The sequence below is a fragment of the Lactuca virosa genome, chromosome 4 (genome assembly GCF_052849685.1).
Source record: "Lactuca virosa cultivar CGN04683 chromosome 4, Lactuca_virosa_CGN04683_v6, whole genome shotgun sequence".
Taxonomy (NCBI): Eukaryota; Viridiplantae; Streptophyta; class Magnoliopsida; order Asterales; family Asteraceae; genus Lactuca; species Lactuca virosa.
Window position 1 is genome coordinate 460,540,939 of NC_136429.1, and position 21,527 is coordinate 460,562,465.

Below are 21,527 nucleotides of genomic sequence, written 5' to 3' on the forward strand. Positions count from 1 at the left end.
CAATATAGATCTATACACAACTGTCACGTTCTCCCTACAAGAGACTCTGGTTATAACTACCAGGAATTTTAACCCGTACTCTAGGAGTACTGATAAGAATGTCTCACAATTTAAGTTAACAAGTTTACGTGTGGTGTGCGTGAGCGTAAAACCTTTTTCTGTGGGAATAAAACCTTCCGAAATGTGTTTGTTGTGTTGATGGAAACATAAACCATACCTATTATAGTTTATCAAAACAAGGGTAGTAGTAGTAATGTATGTAAACTATACTTAATATAGTTTATCCAAATGTTTGTATGTAATGGATGTACTTTGATTATAATAATTTGTTATTTCTATGCTTTATCTAGCAAAATCCATTTGTTAACTGTTGTATGTCCTTATACTAAGACAAAATGTCATATAATGCAATAACATATAATCACATAAAGATATACACCTTGCTCAACATGTTACAAGGTGTAATGAAATTGATAGCATTTTTCTGTTGTTAACAATTTCTATTACTGTTCTTAGAAAATTTGTAGAAAAATCATCAAATGTCCAAATCAGAATCCATAAATTCTGAGAGTTTGGGAAATGAGTCTAGTTTGTTGATAGATTTTATTATGATTCTTAATGACCTCCAACTTGTGTGAAAAAGTCCATAATCACAGACTGGTCCGGATTGATGTTTGAAATGATAGGCAGTTTTGTAAAAATCGCCATAAATTGTTGAAAAATCTTATGGAGATGTGAAAGTAGCCATTTTAAAGCTAAGAACTTGAACTACTTGCAACTTGTACAGTTTTGAAAACAAAAATGTTTAAGTTGACCAAAACAGTCTGTGAATGGAGTCCAACTTTTCTGATGAAAGCTGTTAGAAGAATTTAGTTGTGTTCTTGGTGTTTTAACTTGTATTCCCCCCCTTAAAACATAAGAAAACGTGAAAATATAGGGGTATGAACTCACCTTAAGTGATTTCAGTAGGTGAGTGTTGGAGATGAGAAGTGTTCAACTCAAGAACACTTGAAGATGCCTAGAAGATTATCGAGAATCTAACACCAAAGTGATGGAATTTGTGTAAGAAATCTATGATTGGAGTAGACTGAAGTGTAATTATCACAAAAAGGATGAATTATACTTACCAAGAGTGTAAGAAAGCTTGATGATTAGCCTTGAAATCCCGAAATTGAGGGAGAAAGTTAGAGAGAAAAGTTGTGTTTGATCTTTGGTGAAATGAGAGCAAGTGAGTGAGAATGAGAAGAGAGGATGGGTGTCCAACTCTAAGAACGTGGGAATAACTTGTGAGAGAGGGAAAAAGTACAAGGAAGTGACAAGGTATGGTGGGGAGGTGTGGCTGGTCATAGAGTGGGTGTGGGTGGTTGCTTGTGTCATAAACTAAGGAAAAGTCAACACTCCACCTCTTGTACTTCACCCACTAAATCTTGGATAAGATTTATCTCCAAAAACGTGATTAATTAATAAATATGGGGCCTTATATGTTAAAATAAAGTTTTGGGTGAAAATCCTGCGTTAAAATAATTAAAATCGGGCTTAGAACGCAAAACTAGTCGAAAACCGGGAAGAAAATGGCAACCTGCGAGACCTCTCGGTGCTAGGCCGAGGTTCGATCCCAAGGCTGTTGGGCCCGAATGCGAGATAAGGCGAAAGGAGTAAGAAGCGAAATGGACCGAAAGGTTTAGGAGCGAAGGCGAAGGTAAAGTTCGGTCCGAGAGGCTTCGGGTTCGGGCCAGGCGAGGTTCGGGTCCGAGAGGCAGGTTCGGTTCTCAGCAAGCTTCGGTCCGAGAAGGTTCGGTTCCAAGAGGTTTCGGGTCCTAAGAGGAGTTTCGGCTCCTTAAGTCCGTTTTTCGCGTAGACTTCCGTTTTTGGGCTGTTTTCGCCAAATTCGAGGTTCGGGATGCCCCGAGTGATTATAAAAAGTTGAGAGAGATTTTGAGAGAGATTTGGGAGAGATTTCACATACTTGGAGAGATTTGGCATTCAGAGAGAGATGTGGGATAGATTTGACATTCTTGGAGAGATTTCTCATACAGAGAGAGATTTGGGAGAGATTTCACATACTTGGAGAGATTTGGGAGAGATTTGACATTCTTGGAGAGATTTCTCTTACTTAGAGAGTTTTAGGAGCGTTAGAGTGAAAGAGATTTGGAGAGATTTCTTTTGTGACCTTTTTGAGTGTTTGGCTTCGCAACGCAAGGTTCTTACACTCTGTTAAGCCTTGTTATGAATGTTATACGCTCCCGAGAGTTAAGGAATAATGTTTTATCGAGTAGAGTCATCACTTACCCTGATTAGGGTTTAGAATTTCCGAACACGTGAAAACTCTAAGTGATAATTTGTATGAGGATTACGAGTTGTACAATAAGAAACATAATGGAAACCCTAATCTACAAGGGTTAGATAAGTTGACCGGTTTGACTTGTTGACTTTAGTTGACTTTGACTTGGCCAAAAATTGACGGTTGTCACATATTCCTTTGTGCAGGAACAAGGTTATTGTAGGGATGGACTGGTTGAGCCCTAATGGGGCAGTGGTGGACTACGAGCATCAAATGGTACGTATTCGGACCCCAAGTGGGGGAGAGTTAGTGGTTCAGGGAGAGAGTGCTCAGTGTGGACCGATTCTTTTTTCAACAACTAGCGCCAGATGCTATCTTCAGCAGGGTTGTTACGGATATGTTCCTACGTTATGGATACCCGGGAGAAGGCTAAGGAGATTGTGGATGATGTGCCGATTATTTGAGAATACCCGGATATGTTCCCGGAGGACATTCCTAGAGTGCCTCCAGAGAGGCAGGTGTAGTTTAGGATTGACTTGGTTCCTGGTGCGGCTCCGATAGCCAAAGCACCATATCGGTTATCTCCTCCGGAGATGCTGGAGTTGTATATACAACTGTAGGAGCTGTTAGACAAGGCATTCATTCGACCGAGTAGTTCGCCATGGGGAACATCGATGCTGTTTAAGCTAACGGTGAAGAACCGTTATCCGCTCCTGAGGATTGATGATTTGTTCGACCAGCTTCACGGTTCATCTTGGTTTTCCAAAATTGATCTGCGTTCAGGTTATCATCCGATGAGGGTTAGAGAGGATGATGTGCAGAAGACGGCCTTCAGGACTTGTTATGGTCATTACGAGTTCGTGGTGATGCCCTTTGGGCTCATCAATGCTCCAGCCACGTTGATGGACCTCATGAACCGCGTATGTAGGTCGATGTTGGATCAGTATGTGATTGTGTTTATCGATGACATACTGGTCTATTCTAAGACTCAGGAGCTGCATGAGGAGCATCTGAGGGAGGTATTGCAAACCTTGAGGAGGGAGAGACTGTATGCGAAGTTCTCCAAGTGTGAGTTCTGGTTGCATGGGGTGTAGTTTCTAGGGCACCTTGCCAACCAAAGTGGTATTCTGGTTGATCCGGCCAAGGTCGAGGCCGTGATAGAACTGGGAGGTTCTGAGGTATCTCTTTGATTCGAAGTTTCCTTGGGTTGGGAGGTTACTACCGTAGGTTCATTCAAGATTTCTCCTAGATAGCGCTTCCTCTGGCTCGGTTGACGAAGAAGACTGTCACTTTTCGCTAGGGGCTTGAGCAGCAAGCAAGTTTTGAGACCCTAAGATAGAGATTGTGTGAGGAGCCGATTCGGACTCTGTCGGAGGGTGTCGAGGATTTTGTAGTTTATTGTGATGCGTCGATCGCGTGTTTTCATGCGGTTCTTATGTAGAGGGTGTGACATGCCCATTTTCAAGGCCAGGAAAGACCGATTTTGTTTATGCTTGTTTGAAAATCAGAGTAACATTTTAAATAAAAGTGTTGCAGAATTTGTCCCAAAACAAAATATGATAAAGATTTATCAAAAGCATTTCCAAGGAAATGTATTTCATTAAAAGACTCGGGATGTCATGTTCGATACAGATCAAAAGCATAAACAGTACAACATAAGCCTTACCACATTATTTCATATCTACAGGCCTATATCCGTAATCCCTCATCCAAAACATCACATCTATGCTGGAGCGCCACTACCTGTAATACATGAAACTGAGTGGGTCAGGCTTGGGGTCCTGGTGATCACATAGGGTTTTCAACCCACCATAAATAAGTTTATTAATTTCATCAATCAACAATAACCCGATTACCCGTTCCTGTTATCCTCACTTTACGTCCCTAAATACCTATCATAAGAAACCTAGCCTAAGGATCATCATCGGGACGGACACTACTGCTAAGGGGGTTCCTCAGCAATAAATGTCCTAAAGGCAACCATGAGGGGGATGGAGTACACCGGTGAACACATCGTTCACAAACACCTACAGGTTGCGAGCCTGCTAGCGTTCCACTGGACTGTCTAGAAGAGTCTGTGGTCGTCATCTATACTCCGCTAGATGACTGAATCACCAACAACATCGAGGCCTCTCATCATTTTATCACACATCGTCTTATTACATCTACCCATGTTTTACCCCAACATTTTTGTAGATATAAAATACATATACAATTTAAATCATGAAAAACGTGTATAAAATCATTCATCCAACATAGACAGCAAGTATTCAGATAATATGCACACATAGCACGTAATTTATATAAAATACTTCATATCTATGTGTAAGATGAAAGTAACTATGCACTCACCTGATTAGGTGGTGACTCGGTACTTGAACAGCGCTTCGTTATCTCAAAACAATTTTTCCTTGAACAAAACCTAGTATCAATACCACAAGGGTTTAGTTTTAACGTTAACCGCGACTAATTAATAGTCTAGCTATTATTATTATTATATAAGCGTTAAATAACACTCAATATAACTCATAATAATAGCCCAAATAATTATTTTAAGGACCTAATAACATTACTATAATTATTTAAAAGTTATATTAAAAATCTCATAGGCGTAGCTCACTTACAGCGGATTTTAAAGAAAACCGGGCTTTGCTCGGAGCAGCGTTTCCAAATCGAAAGACCCTTTTTCTCGGGACTCCGGGAGCCTCGGGGCTTCCTTTGGGTGCTAGGGATTTTTCCTAGGGTTTAGGGGGGTTAAAGGGGTAGTGAGAGAAAGTAGAGAGAGAGAAAGAGTTGTGAAAATGTGTGATTTCCTCGGCAGCCCTCGCAAGGTATTTATAGGGTCGGAACTTCGGATCTACGCGCGGCGTTTAGCAAGTTACGCGGGGCGTAACTTCGGATAAGGGTGCCAGCTTCGCACAGCTGGCTCACACTCGCAAGATGATCAGGTCCGAAGGTATGCTGGGCGTACCAGCCTTGGACGTGGGGCGTAGGGCGAAGCGAGGCGACGTGGCGTTCATCGGATGCGAGACCGTGGGGAGCAAGCAACGGCTAGGATCTTGCCACGTCATCACAGTTTCGCAAATTGAACACTTAACTTCTAAAAATCATACTTTTGGATACGAGCTCTGTTTTCGACGTTCTTTATATCCACGCGTAGGCGGGAACGTACTCTACAACTTTTGTTTAGACTCCGTCGGCTAATTTTGACTTTATTTTAAAAGTTATATTTTTAACAGGCCGGGACAGGATTGGTCCGTTAAAAATTCATAACTTCTTCATCCGACGTCCGTTTTCGTCTGTCTTTTTATCGTTATTCTACTGTTAACGAGATCTTTGATTCTCGTTTAGGTTGTGTCGGCTAAATCCGATCGGTCTAATATTCGAACTTCGGGCTGTACACTACTAAGCCGAAACTTCGAAAAATCATAACTTCCTCATACGAAGTCAGATTTAGGCGTTCTTTTTATGGACGCCCTCGGTTTAACGTTTTCTACGACTTTCGTTTAGATCACTAAGGCTAAAACTCGATCTATCATAAATTCACTATTTACGCTTCCCGGTATCGTGCCGGTTCCATCACGAAACTTCGACGGGTCATAACTTCTTCGTTATAACTCGGATTTCAGCGTTCTTTATATCTCCGGAATCCTTGTTTCGACCACTACAACTTTATGTAAAGATATCAGGCTTATCTCATACTTTAATTTTGACGCTTATTTTTATTCTTTATTAATTATACATTTATAATTAAATAATAAGCACATAAATTCACATAATTCACAAAATACTCAAATATTTCATCTTTATTATATCAAAAGAGTTACAATAGTTGAACTAGACTATTACATCGTCTAAAATGCTTAGCCCCAAAACCCGGGCGTTACAGAGGGTTCGCGTTATTGCTTACGATTCGAGGCAGTTGATGCCTCATGAGGCAAACTATGCTACACATGATTTAGAGATGGGGGTTGTCGTGTTCGCCCTCAAGATTTGGTGACATTACCTCTTTGGGGTCGGCTGTACTATTTACACGGAACACAAGAGCCTGAGGTATTTGATGGATCAGCCGAATTTGAACATGAAGCAGCATAGGTTGTTGGATGTGGTGAAGGATTACCATTTGTTAGATCCTTTACCATCTAGGGAAGGCCAATGCGGCGGCCGATTCTCTCAGTCGCAAGGTGATCGCGGATCCGATAAGAGATATATGTATGAGGATGACAATGATTACTCCACTATTGGAGCAGATTCGAGAGGCTCAGTTTGAGGCTCTGAAGGAAGAGCACCGGAAGAGTGAACGCATAGTGGGTCAGGTGGCTTCCTTCGATTAGGACAGTCGTGTTGGATAAGGTGTCTAAGTCCATAACTATTTTTGGTATGTACTTGACCCGGTTGGCATGGTCCATTTGGGTTGCATAGTATCATGATAATTGGATAGACAAAATAAGAAGGACACTTATGATTTGCTAATATATTATAAGTTATAATATATTAATATGAAATCATATTATTTAATTAGTATTGATCAAGAATTAATTTGGAATTAATTTTGTGATCAAAAATAGACTAATTAAATATATGGGGATTGATTGTGTAAATCATCCATTCTTATATAGTGGGCTAACTATCCATGGTTTATTGGAATGGGCTAAAACCCATAGGGTGCTCCATGGATGGTCCATGGAGGTTAAAACCCATAGATCATGGAGGAAATGAAAAGCTATGTCAATTAGGGTTTACATGGTGTAACCCTACATTGTGACACACTATATAAAGACCCCATAGGCTAGCAAAATCGGCACATAGACAAAAACAAGGAGGGCTAGCCAATTTTGAGTGATAGTGTACTTCTCTCAAGTTATTCCAAGAGTTGTGGTGTTGTGTGAAACATTTGAGGCATCACATTTGGGGTGCTAGGCTCACAAAGTTCTTAAGGAATCCAAGCAACAAGAAAGGTATGTTCTTCTACTTGCTTTTATGTTTCAAGTTCCCCATGCCATTCTAGTTAGGTTAAGAACCTTGGAAAAATCAAATTTGCATGTATCTTAGTAAAACACAGATCCAAGGTTTCTAGGGTTGCATGTACAACATAGGAGTGCTAGAATGCTCAAAACCCATCAGTGGTATCAGAGCCTAGGCTTGTTTTCTTGATACTTGATGCAAATTGTAAAAGAAAATCGAAAAATTTGCATTCTGCTGAGTGAACTCGCCGAGTCCATGGGGGGACTCGACGAGTCCAAGTGTAAAAGCATCCTACTCATCGAGTAGGTTCTTCCACTCGACGAGTAAAAGGCCCTGTGTGCAGTTTTGGACTAGAATCATTACCCTAAACTGTTTTGGACTTGTAAAACCTGTTTTTGGTGTGGTAATGATTATGCTAATCCACTTTCAATGGTTATTATCAAAATTTCAAGTTTTATATGTGTGTATATGATTCTTGAAATTGTTGATATGAATGTTCATACACTTATGAGTTTGGTAGATCATAGGAATTATTTGCAAATTGTTTGTTAGTTTAATTCTTGATCTAAATGTTTTTAATGGAGTCCATAATTTGTCCTCAAGTTATGGATTACCAAAAGTCTTTTCTTTTAAAGTCCATTAAAGAACACATAGGCTACATAAAATGAAGAGTCTTCATTTTAATAAATCATTAACTCCTAAGTTATGAAGTTGAAAAGTTTTGAATAGTTACAAAACTTGCCCTCAAGTTTTGGAACATGTAAAGTTACTTCAGAAAACTTTAGTTCCAACCCATAGAATTTTAAAAGTTAAAATTCAACCCTTATAATTTATAGTATTATAAGTTAATAATATATATATATATGTATAAGATCAAGTCGTTTTACCGTTAGTTGGCCTTATTCACGAAGCCGGTCTATAAGGGGGGGTATAAGGTTGTTGCCTATAAAATGGCAGCTTAATAGGTGTCCACTCTCACCCACCGCTTCCTTGACTGGTGGAGGGTCGTTAGCCGAACGGGTAGGACAATGACTTTAATTCTCATTAAAAGTATAATGATTATAAAGTAAGTAAATGTTTTATAAATTCCTAATCTTAGTTACTCTAGGAAAATGTGAATTTGGTGCTAACCCATGAAATTACACTTTGCACCTTGCCTAAGTCGTTAGTGGGGCGTGTGTGGTTAACCCGCATACTAACTTGGATTTAACAAGGTTGGCAAAGGGTGGCTTAAGGTTTATCATAGATCGGTGGAGCGCGTGTGGTTAATCGGCACATCGATTAGGTGATAAACAATAAGAGTACCATGTTAATTTGCATGGTTATTCACACCTTGTTTTGTGATCCTCGGCATCCCAGTCACAAAACTTGAAGGACACAATCGAGATTAAAACATGCCATTGAAAAATTCATTGTATCTCAAAAGAATCTAGGAGTTTCAAAACCAATTAAAACCTAATAATACATTTCGATTTCATGGTGGAAATTGGTGAATCGTCATTTACCTACCTTCAAATATTTTATAGCTTGGATTACGGAATCCCTCTTCTAAGTTATAAAATATTGTGTTGGGTCCTAGCATTAATATTACATTTGGGTGTCTTATTAAGGACTATCTATATATCTAATCTAAACTTGTCTTTCTTCCTTTTCAGATTTCTTCCGACAATGCTGCTTCTGGCTCAAACCCTACCGGCTCCTTCTCTCTCATGAACCTTTGTGGGAGAGTCATCTTTGATGGGACTAATTTCAATGATTGGATTAGGAACATAAGGATGGTCACTCGCTATGAGGACAAGGAATATGTCCTCGACAAGGAGCTGAAGTAACTTGATGAGTTTTCTACTACTCCCGACGAGATCGCTGACTTCAGGACTCATGAGAGAGATGCCACTAAAGTGGCATGTATCATGCTGGCCACGATGACAGTCGAGCTCCAAAAGTCCTATGAGGACTTTTATCCTTTTGAGATGCACCAGGATCTGATGGAAAGATACCATCAGAGTGCTCGTCAAGAGCAATATGAAACAATCTCCTCCGTGATAACAACCCGAATGAAGGATGGTGAACCCATCACAGGCCACATGCAGAAAATGCAAAGGTTTGTGGACCGTCTAATGAAGTTGAATGTGAACTTCCCTTAGGAGTTGGCAATTAATATCATATTACACTCCTTACCTTCTTGTTATGATCAATTCTGGATAACCTATCATATGAACAAGGAGGAGGTCTCACTCAGCAAACTTCAAGGACTTCTAAAGACCGCCGAAAGTGGTCTTAAAGGTAAATTGGTTGTTACCACTCCTACTCCTACCACCGCCCCTGTTCTGACTATCGGGCAAGGTAAATGGAAGAAGAGGAAGAGCCCTTCGAAGGGTACCAAATGAAATTCTCTTGATGGCTCCTCTTCAAGTAGAACCAAAGGTGGTTCTGTCACTCCTTCTGCCAACCCTAAAGAGGCTGAATGCTTCTATTTCCATGAAAAGGCGACCTGGAAGCAAAACTGCCCAAAGTACTTGCAAGATGTTAAGGATGGGAAAGTGAAACCCAACCATGCAGGTATTTACACTATATTGTCTAATAACTCACCATATTCTAATTCTTGGGTCCTTGATACAGGTTGTGGTATTCACATATGTTCTGATTTGCAGGGACTAAGAAGAAGTGAGAATGTGGAGCATGGGAAGATAAACGTGATCATGGGGAATAGGAAAGCTTCACCTGTCACCAAGATTGGAGTTTATTCTTTGTTGCTAAGTAGTGGGTTAAGATTAGATTTGAATAAATGTTGTTACTCATGTGAAATGGCGAGAAATATTTTTTCCTTTCACGGTTTGTACAAACAAGGATTTACCTTTTCATTTGATAATGAATGTGGTGGTATTAATGCTTTTTATAATAATGTTCTTTATTTTAAAGCAATACCTTGTGATGGTGTATATGAAACTGTGTCGGTTGTAGATAACCTAGTAAATAATGTGTTGTGTATTGATTCGTCCACTAGCTTGGATAAAGCATCATTATGGCATTGTCGTCTTGGACATGTTAGCAAGAAACGCATAGGCCAACTCCAAAAGGATGGAGTCTTGGAGTCATTTGACCTAAAGTCAGATGATAGTTGTGAATCTTGTTTACTTGGAAAAATGTTAAAATCACCCTTCACTGATACCTGTGCTAGGGGTGAAGGTTTGTTGGATCTTGTACACACAGATTTGTGTGGACCCTTCAAAACCACCACAAGGGATGCTAACCGCTTCTATGTAACTTTTTACAGTAGATATGGTTATATCTACTTAATCAAGCATAAGTCAGAAACCTTTGAAAAGTTTAAAGAGTTTAAACAGGAAGTGGAGAATCAGCTGGGCAGGAACATTAAGATGCTTCGATCTGATCGAGGTGGTGAGTATCTTAGTACAGAGTTCCTTGACTATCTTAAGGAATGTGGGATTGTCTCACAATTGAGACCTCCCAGAACACTACAGCTTAATGGTGTGGCTGAGAGGCGTAATCGAACTTTGTTGGACATGGTTCGTTCCATGATGAGTCGGGCTTCGCTAACAATCTCATTTTGGGGGTATGCCTTAGAGTCTTCCACCCATATCCTTAATCTAGTCCCTAACAAAAAGGTTGCCAAAACACCTCATGAGATGTGGACTGGGAAAGTTCCCAATTTGGACCACATCAAGATTTAGGGTTGCGAGTCTTTCGTGAGGTACGAGACTGACGATAAGCTCGAACCTCAGAGTGAGCGGTGTATTTTCATCGGCTACCCACAAAAATCCTTTGGTTACCTGTTCTATAGACCCAATGATAATGTGGTCTTTGTGGAAAGGATAGGAGTCTTTCGCGAGAGAGAGTTCATAAGCCAAGGAAACAGTGGGAGGCAAAATGACCTTGAATAAATTCAAGAGTCAAGTGGTGAAGGAACCTCAAACGCTACCAATGAACCTGAGGAGGAAACTCATGTTGATCCAACTGACGATTCTGTACCTCTGAGGCGTTCCACAAGAGTTAGGAATGCACCTGAGCACTACTATGGTTTCCATATTACTGCGGAAGGTGGTACACTTATCAGTGATAGTACACTGGTAAGTTTGGATGAACCTAACAGCTACACGGAAGCTATGGCAGGCCCCGAGTCTGCTAAATGGAAAGAGGCTATGGACAGCGAGATACATTCCATGTATGACAATCAAGTTTGGAACTTGGTTAACAATGTATCAAGTCGTAAGACAGTCGGGTGAAAATGGATCTTCAAGAAGAAGAACGACATGGATGGGAATGTACACACTTATAAGGCGCGACTGGTTGCAAAGGGCTTTTCTCAAACTCCGGGAGTTGACTATGATAAGACCTTTTCACCAGTAGCGAAGATTAAGTCCATTAGGGTTATGCTAGCCATTGCTGCATTTCATGATTATGAAATATGACAAATGGATGTCAAAACCTCTTTCCTTAATGGAAAGTTGGCTTGAGAAATCCATCTATGGATTGAAACAAGCACCTCGCAGATGGCATCTATGTTTCGATGAGAAAGTCAAAGAGTTTGGTATTTCGAGGAGCGAAGATGAGTCATGTGTATATGTCAAGCCTAGTGGGAGTATAGTTAGCTTTTTGGTATTGTATGTGGATGACATACTACTTATAGGAAATGACATCCTAACTCTACAGGAGGTGAAGTACTGGCTTGGGAAGTGTTTCGCTATGAAGGACCTTGGAGAAGCTGCCTATATCCTAGGGATAAGGATTTCGAGAGACAGGAGTAAGAGACTAATTGGACTTAGTCAAAGTACCTACCTGGATAAGGTGATGAATAGGTTCAGCATGCAGGATTCCAAGAAAGGAGAGTTACCGATCCAGAGTAACGCCAGACTGAGTAAGACTCAGAGCCCGAGTACAGAGGCTGAGATAGTTGAGATGAGTCAAGTACTGTATGCTTCCGCTGTAGGCTCGTTCATGTATGCTATGACTTGTACTCGTCCTGATGTGGCCTTTGCTTTGAGCATGGTTAGCAAATATCAGGGGAACCCTGCCAAGGCTCACTGGACTGCGGTAAAGAACATTCTCAAGTACCTGCGGAGGACTAAGGACTGGGTCCTTACCCTCGGTGGGAGTGATGACTTGAGAGTAGTAGGGTATAGTGATTCTAGCTTCCAAACTGATAGGGATAATTTCTGCTCTCAGTTAGGCTGGGTCTTTACCTTAAATGGAGGAGCAATTACTTGGAAAAGTTCCAAGAAGGAGACAGTGGCTGATTCAACTTGCGAATCAGAGTACATAGCAGCAAGCGAGGCAGCAAAGAAGGCGATATGGCTGAAGAACTTCATTGGAGACATTGGAGTAGTACCAGCTACAAAAGAGCCTATGGAGATTTTTTGTGATAGTGAAAGTGCTATTGCCTTAGCCAAGGAACCAAGGGATCACGGGAGATCCAGACACATCGACAGAAAATACCATTTCATTAGACATCGAATAGAAGAAGGACTCCTCGTAGCAAAGAGCGTATCATCAGATGAGAACCCAACAGATCTCCTCACGAAGGGACTGAGTAGGGTTATGCATCTTCAGCATGCGAGGCGCATTGGGCTAAAGGATGATATTAGTTTTAGAAATTAGATAGCTTTTGAAATTTGTAAAGTGTAATTGACATTTGATGATTAAATAAAAGTTGTTATTTATTTATAAGTAAAGTGTTACTATCTCCTGTCAATCGTTTATTATCATTTCAATTTTGGATGTTTTGACTTCCAGAATAATTATGTTATGGTATATCATATTATTCAAACCATCTGTCATGAATGGGTTTGCAATTTGTCTGGGACAAAGGGGCTGCAGTGTTCATGATTAATCCTGGAGTAGTGATTCGAGTATTGGATTCAACCCACGCTCACTTATATCACTTCATGGAATTTATCTCGAGTGATCGTGAGACGGTAATATCATATAAGTCTTCAAACCTATAGATATGAGTTGTTGACTATGAGTTGGTTATACATTGATTGTATGAAAACGTATTGGTAAATCGATGTTATAAAACTTGCCTTTGTGTATGATTCAACAAGTAGTAGAACAAGATATGAGTCGAAGTTTATCTGTTCTTTTTAGTCCTTAGAGGATTAGAAGCGACGACGATTTTTTTCGACCTATGTACCGGGCCCGGTCAGAACCAAATTGATGTGTTCAGTTTAGTTCTATGTCAAACAAATCGAAAATCGGGAAACAAACTGTTGGACAATAAGTACGACATTGTTCCATGTATTTGTACGATTGATATCTTGAGAGCAAAGGATTATATGATCACTTATCTTAAATGGCAGGTCATCTTAGTTCCGCGAGACTTTGAAAGAGCTACGATTGTTGATCGGTTCCTGAAGTCATACTTGCAGTTATAGTTATTAGACTTATCCAAGTGGGAGACTATTGGATAAGGTGTCTAAGTCCATAACTATTTCTGGTATGTACTTGACCAGGTTGGCATGGTCCATTTCGGTTGCATGGCATCATGATAATTGGATAGACAAAATGAGAAGAAGGACACATATGATTTGTTAATATATTATAAGTTATAATATATTAATATGAAATCATATTATTTAATTAGTATTGATCAAGAATTAATTTGGAATTAATTTTGTGATCAAAAAGATACTAATTAAATATATGGGGATTGATTGTGTAAATCATCCATTCTTATATAGTGGGCTAATGATCCAAGATTTATTGGATTGGGCTAAAACCCATAGGGTGCTCCATGGATGGTCCATGGAGGTTAAAACCCATGGATCATGGAGGAAATGAAAAGCTATGTCAATTAGGGTTTACATGGTGTAACCCTACTTTGTGACACACTATATAAAGACCCCATAGGCTAGCAAAATCGGCACATAGACAAAAACAAGGAGGGCTAGCCAATTTTGAGTGATAGTGTACTTCTCTCAAGTTATTCCAAGAGTTGTGGTGTTGTGTGAAACATTTGAGGCATCACATTTGGGGTGCTAGGCTCACAAAGTTCTTAAGGAATCCAAGCAACAAGAAAGGTATGTTCTTCTACTAGCTTTTATGTTTCAAGTTCCCCATGCCATGCTAGTTAGGTTAAGAACCTTGGAAAAATCAAATTTGCATGTATCTTAGTAAAACATAGATCCAAGGTTTCTAGGGTTGCATGTACACCATAGGAGTGTTAGAATGCTCAAAACCCATCAAGTCGGGGGTTATGTCCATCGGAGATTGTGGATTCCTTATTGGGGTGGTGCGCGTTAGGTTCTGATGGAGGAGACGCACAAGTTGAGGTTCTATATCCATCCTGGAGCGACAAAGATGTAAAGATATCTCTGTCCTGATTAATGGTGGCCCTGTATGAAGTGGGAAGTAGCTTGGTATGTAGAGAGGTGCTTGACTTGCAGGAAAGTCAAGGCCGAACATTAGCGGCCTCATGCAAAGATGCAGCCGTTAGACATTCTCGTTTGGAAATGGGAAGAGACTACCATGATCTCATCATAAAATTGCCTCAGACAACGCACGAAGTAGATTCAATTTGGGTTATCGTGGATCGATTGACCAAGAGCGCTCATTTTATTTCGATTCAGGAGAGTATCTCTGCGGAGAAGTTGGCCGAGATTTACATCAGGGATGTTGTGGCACGTCATGGGGTGCCGGTTTCAGTGGTTTCAGACAGGCATGGCTGGTTTACTTTGAGGTTCTAAATGAGGTTTCACAAGGAGTTGGGTACTCGTCTGCACTTCAGCACGACTTTCCACCCGTAGATTGACGGACAGAGTGAGCGGACTATCCATAACTTAGAGGATATATTGTGGACATGTGTATTGGACTTCGATGGGAGTTGGGATACATATCTCCTTTTGGCGAAGTTTTCTTATAACAAACAACTATCATACCAGCATCGATCGTCCTCCTTTTCATATGCTCTATGGTAGGAAATACAAAACCCAGATATGTTGGGGTGAGGTCGGTCAGCAAGTCATGTGGACTACCGAAGTGGTACTTAAGACTACCGAGTTGATTCAGCAGATTCGATGTAGACTTCATACATCACAGAGTCAAAAGAAGAGCTATGCCGACAAGCACCGGTTAGACGTAGAGTTCCAGGTTGGAGATATGGTTCTCCTGAAGGTGTCGCTTTGGAAAGGTGTCATCCGATTTGGGAAAAACGGCAAGTTGGACCTCAAGTACATCGGTCCTTTTAGGGTTTTGGCCTGGGTGGGCCTGGTTGCTTATCGCTTGGATCTTCCTAAGGAGCTTATTCAGATCCATAGCACGTTTCACGTCTCTCAGCTGCGGAAATATTTCGTCGATGATTCCACAGTGGTCCCATTGGAGGATATTCAGGTGGATGATCGTCTGGATTATATCGAGAGACCGGTGACGATTCTTGATCGGAAGACGAAAGCTTTGAGTAACAAGGTTTTCAAGTTGGTGAAGGTGCAGTGGCAGCACTGGAACGGGTCTGAGTGGACGTGGGATCCTGAGCATGAGATGAGGGAGCACTACCCAGAGTTATTTGCGACAGCGGACTTCGAGGATGAAGTCTGATTCAAGTGGGGGAGAGTTGTAACACCCGACTCGAGGTATATTCATTTTTGACACTTGGTATGTTAAGTATTTGCAGATTTAGATCCTAGGGTGCAGTTTTTCTATTTCCGCCAAACTTATAGTATGCCGTACATATTCTTCGTACGTTGGGTGTACGCATGCAGGGTCCAAACCCTAAAATTTAGGGTTTGGACCCTATTTAAACAACATTATGAACCTTGGATCTCTCATTTCTCAGCCCCCAAAGCCCTTTGAGTCAAATTTCAAAACCCTAGCCGCTTCTCAAGAGATTTAAACCTTCTTGTGTGTGTTTTAGTGTGTGAGGGTGAGACTTGAAGAATAAGAAGAAGTTGGAAGAAGGAGCATTGATCAAAGGAGGGCTTGTAGATTAAGATTTCTCACATCATTTCCAGCTTCATTGAGGTATAAATCTTGGAACTTGCTCCTTGCTTACTTAGATCTAGTCGTTATGAAGTTTTGGTCCCATTTTGGTTATATGTTGAGATCTAGCAGATTCCTTCCGCTCCAGAAGTTAGGAGTTGCTTCTCTTGATGTTTCTGAGGTCCTAAGTCCATAAACTTAGCATCTTGATGGTTGTGGATCAACCATTCATGAGTTTAGGTCATTATAGTGGAAGTAGTATGCTAAAAGTGAGGTTTGGGTCCTTTTAAGCCATACAAAGGCTCCAAGTTCATGACTTTATGGCTTAAGACGTTTGTTAAGACTTGGATCTGAAGTTTGGGCTTTTGGTTGCAAGTATTAAGCACTTAATAGAAAAGTACTTAATGGGCACGTATGTTGGGTGTACGTATGTATACACTGCGCTTATGCTGCCAGGTCCCCGGTCTTGGCTCGTTTGGTAGTAAGTTGGGCGTACCCAACTCGTACGTAACGCGTACTAGGAGTCCTTGTAGAACGTTGGGCGTAAGCCTAAGTACGTCGGGCATACTCATCTGCCGTTGACTTTGGTTGACTTTCTCGGCTTGGGTCGTTTATGGGCTAGAGGATTGTTGGGCCTTTTGGGCCATTAGCCTTCTGATTTTGGGTCATGGCTAGGCCTTGGGCCTTATTAGAATTAGGACCATGAGTGGTTTTGGGCCCAATTAGGAAGTTGGACCTTAGTGAGCTTTTTGGTGTTTTGGATCGGGCCTCGGATTTTAGGCCAAGTTAGGAGGGGGTAAAACGGTCTTTTACCCTGAGTGTTCGACAATTGGACTAGGATTCCAGTTTTGGGTTGTAACCCAATTATTGATTTGATATTATTTGGTGGTGATAGCGTGGGGATTTTTCTGGATCAATAGTCCCAACATTTATCTGAGAGATTCAAGAGTTTGAGGTGAGTCTTCTCACTGTACTTGGCGGGTCGAAGGCACCAATGTCGGCACATGGTTTATTATGATTAGGATGCTAGTTGTATGCATGACTCTTGCATGTATCATATTTGATATGTATATCGGGCAGGGCCTGATGACTATATTGTATGTTATTTATATTTGTGATTTTTTGCATGTGTTTATATGTTTATATGTATACCGGGCGGGGCCCATCTCATATTTATGACAGATTTGTTCCGAGCGGGGCTCGATGTCGGGAAGGGCCCGATGACGGTAGGGCCCGTTATATGTTTAATATTTATGGTATGTGGTATTTTGGGGAACTCACTAAACTTTGTGCTTACGGTTTTTAGTTTATGTTTCAGGTACTTCCGGATTTAAGGGAAAGAGCTCAGGGTGATCGCATCGCACACACCACGATGTTTAGCATTTTACTTTACTCTGATGTATTTGGATGTTTTGATCATACTTGATTTTATTAAGGTTTACGGATATATTTCGAAGGATGGTTTTTATTATAATTAAAAAATGAAATTTTTGGCCTTCAATTTTGGGACGTTACACCGTTGACCGTTGAATTTTTTACCAAGTTTGACTTTAGGTCAAACTTGAGGGTTTTGATTGGTGATTAAGATCTTTTAAGGTTCCGATGTTAGTGGATCTGCAGGAGCAAGCAGTGCAGCAGGGAGTATATCACAGTTTTCTCGGGTTTCTTCATTTCAGGTGAGTTTCATCTCACTATACCCGTGGGTCGAAGACACCAATACCGGCCCAGTAGTTTTGGTTATCTGTTAGTAAAGGGATGCCTTAGGGACTGTATATATAGTCATGTAGGGTAGACTGAGGACTCTTGATCTAGGCTCTTTTACCTGTTCCTTGTTTAGTCGTGGTTCTAGAGTAAGATCACCTGTCCGGGTGTCTATCTCACCTGTGAGTGTATACGGTCATGCATTCCTTGGATTGTTGATATTTAGCAAGGTTGTAAAAATCGCTCGGCGGTAGCTCAGCGGTCGACTGGGGTCAAGCGATTAATCGGTTTGGCGGGGATTAATCGGGGACAGTAAATTACTAATAAAACTATGTTAAAACTTAATATATCCTAAGAAAAAATAGTATTTGAAAATTTAAAATTTTAAAATTTTTAAATTTTAAAATATTTGGTATAATATTTGAAATTTTGAATATTTAAAAATTTAAAATTTTGAACTTTTATAAATTTTGCTGTAATATTTGAAATTTTGAAATTTTGAATTTTTTAAAATCTTCCCGCCAAGGACTGCCTAGCCCGAGTTTGACCGATATTGACCAATTTCCGCCAAGCACTCCTAATCGTAATCAGTTGCTGACCGCCAAGCGCCTAGGTGGCCGCCTAGGCCGATATTTACAACACTGATATTTAGTATGTTGTTATGATGTAGTGATCTGTTAGATTTATATCCTGGTATCGAGTATGACGCTATGTTGTAGTGATCTGTTAGATCTATATGTTATCTGTACTTGCTGGTTATCATCTAGTGAAGTAGCCTAGGGACTATCAGTGGTCATGTAGGATTTCCTGAGAACTCTTGATCTAGGCTTTCTTGCATGTACTATAACACATTGTTCGGGATCATTCTGTAATTCAGGGCTGTAGGCCGAAAGTTGATTGTTTAAAGGCTTTGGGCCTTCGGTTATACTGAGTATGCTGGGCGTACAGAGGGGAGTACACTAGGCGTACTGAGGCACCCTGAGTACATTAGGCGTACCAGTAGTACGCTGGGCGTATGTGATCAATGCCCAAACCATATTTTAGTGGTTTGAGCCCTATTTAAGCTCCTTAACTCCCCCAAACCGACTCCATTCTCATCCTCCACCCCTCCAACACCCCTTCCATGAAACCCTAACCATAGTTGAGCCTTGTGTGCTAAAAGAAGGTGTTTTTGAGTGCTTTGGAGTATGCATGGTGCACCTTGGAGAAGAAGGAACTTCTTGGAGAAGCGTTGGTTGGTTTGGAGCTTGTAGATCTGGACTTTCTTCACCTTGATCTATCTTCTAGTGGTATAAAGTTTGAATCTTGATGATGCATTTTTTAGATCTAGCTAGTTTTGGATGTTATGAGCTTTTGGTCATTTTAGAGCATAGAGTTTAGATCTTGAAAGTTTGTGACCTTGTTATGGATAAAGTTGGAAACTTTATCTATCTAAACATCATTTTGATTCAAATATGAGAGTTGGAGACTTGTACTTAACGGATTAAGTTGAAAAAGATGAACTTTTGGGTCCCTTTGAGACTTAAAGAATAGATCTTGTTTGTTGGGACCATTCGAATGGATAAAGTTGGAAACTTTATGCATTATAAGGCTATTATGAACTATAAAAATGTGATCTTGGCCCTTCTATCCCTTCCATGCGAGAATTATGATGTCATATTGGGTTAAGAACTTAGGGTTTTCTTGGAAGTAGGTCCATGTTGGTTTTGGGGTCCAATCGGGTTATTGGGCCTTAATGGGCTTTTGTTTCTTTTGATTTGGGCTTTGGATTGCCATTTTGGGGTTTGGGATTTTTATGCATTTTGGGTTGGGCCTTGGTTATGGAACAAGTGAGAAAAGGGTAAAATGGTCTTTTACCCTTTAGGAGGTTGGTTTATGGAGTGGGTTTCAGATTTTTTCGATTATTGGGTTAATTATTGATTAAGATTGTATTTCTTTTGTTATTTGGCGTGAGGTTATGTCGACCCATGGTTTGTTATACTTAGTATGCTTGTTTTATGCGTAAGTCTTGCATGTGTTATGTGTTTTATGTTTACCGAGCGGGGTTCGATGCTGGGCAGGGCCCGATGCCAGGTGGGGCCTGATGAGTATATTGTATGCTAGTTATTTGTATGTGTTTATATGATTACCATGTACAAACTGATGTCGGGCAGGCCCCGAAGGCTAGTATGTATGCTATTTATCTTTGTGATTATGGCATGTGTTGTGTGTTTATATGTTTATATGTTTATATGTTTATATGTTTATATGTTTATACCGGGCGGGGCCCAATGCAAGGCGGGACCGGATAACTGACGGATATGTATATCGAGTGGGGCTCAATGTTGGGCGGGGCCTGATGCTGGGCAGGGACTGATGTCGAATGAGGTTCGATGTCGGGCAGGGCTCGATGACGGGCGGGGCCCAGTATATGTTGTGTAACGCCTCGATTCTCAGGTATTGCTTAAATAAGAATTTAATTGCTTTCAAGGCCTACTCGACGAGTTGGTTGCCCTACTCGTCGAGTAGCAGCGGGCTTGGTTCGCGTATTTAATGGCCTACTCGCCGAGTCCATGAAGGGACTCGACGAGTAGGAGTTGGCAGATGAAACCCTAAATCCCGGGGTTTTGCACCCTATTTAAGGAAGCATAAGCCTCCTTTGGCCTCTTTGCAGTCCTTTGAGAGCTCAGAAAACCCTAATTCGTGTGGTGTTTCATTCTTGAGTGTCTAAAGCTTTGGAGAGGAGATCTTTTGAGAAGAAGAGCTTGGAGAACAAAAGGCTAGGAGCAAGGAAGTGTGGGAAATCAGAAATCTACCTCAGATAGCATCATTTAGAGGTATCAAGTAGCCACCTTTTCTTCTTTTCCTTCTAGACCTCTTTTGGTTGAGATCTAGGGTTTTTATGGTTTGATTGAGAAGATGAAGTGGGATGTGGGCTAGATCTGAAATTGTAACTTCAGATCTGGACCCTTCTGGGGTTCTATAGTCATAAAGCCCCGAATTTGGTCTTGTATGAAGCCTCTTTGAGTATGAAACCCCCATTGCGAGCTTGGATTTGACATTACTAGCCTTTGTAGCTATGCATGCACGTAAAGTTTGCAACTTTAAATGAAAAGCATGCCTTAGAAGCTTGGATCTGTAGTTTGGAGCCGCTGCATGGCTCAAATGAGTCTGTATGGCAAAAGGGACTGAAGGGACTCGGCGAGTCGCATGGTCGACTCGGCGAGTCATATGAAGATAGGCATGGACTCGGCGAGTTGGAAGAACAACTCGGCGAGTCCGATAAAGATTATCGTAGACTCGACGAGTAGATGAACAATTCGGCAAGTCGGATAAGGTTGCCCCAATTTATGTATGCGCGGGTAGCTGTCGAGTTGCAAGAAGGAAGCTCGACGAGTGGCCTTAGGGTCTCGATCGTAAACCAAAGGAACTCGATGAGTCACTCAGGTGACTCGGAGAGTGAGTTAGTACTTCAAGGAACTCGGCGAGTAGCCGAGGGTACTCGGCGAGTCAAGGGCAACATGGATTGTTGTCCTTGACTGATGACTTTGACTTTGACTAAGGGTTGACTAGTAGGTTTATGGAGTACCTTGTAAGGTTGAGGACTTATGGGTATATTCATACTATGGTAATAGGTGGTGGAGTTTGTGGCAGTGATCCGAGGGTTGAA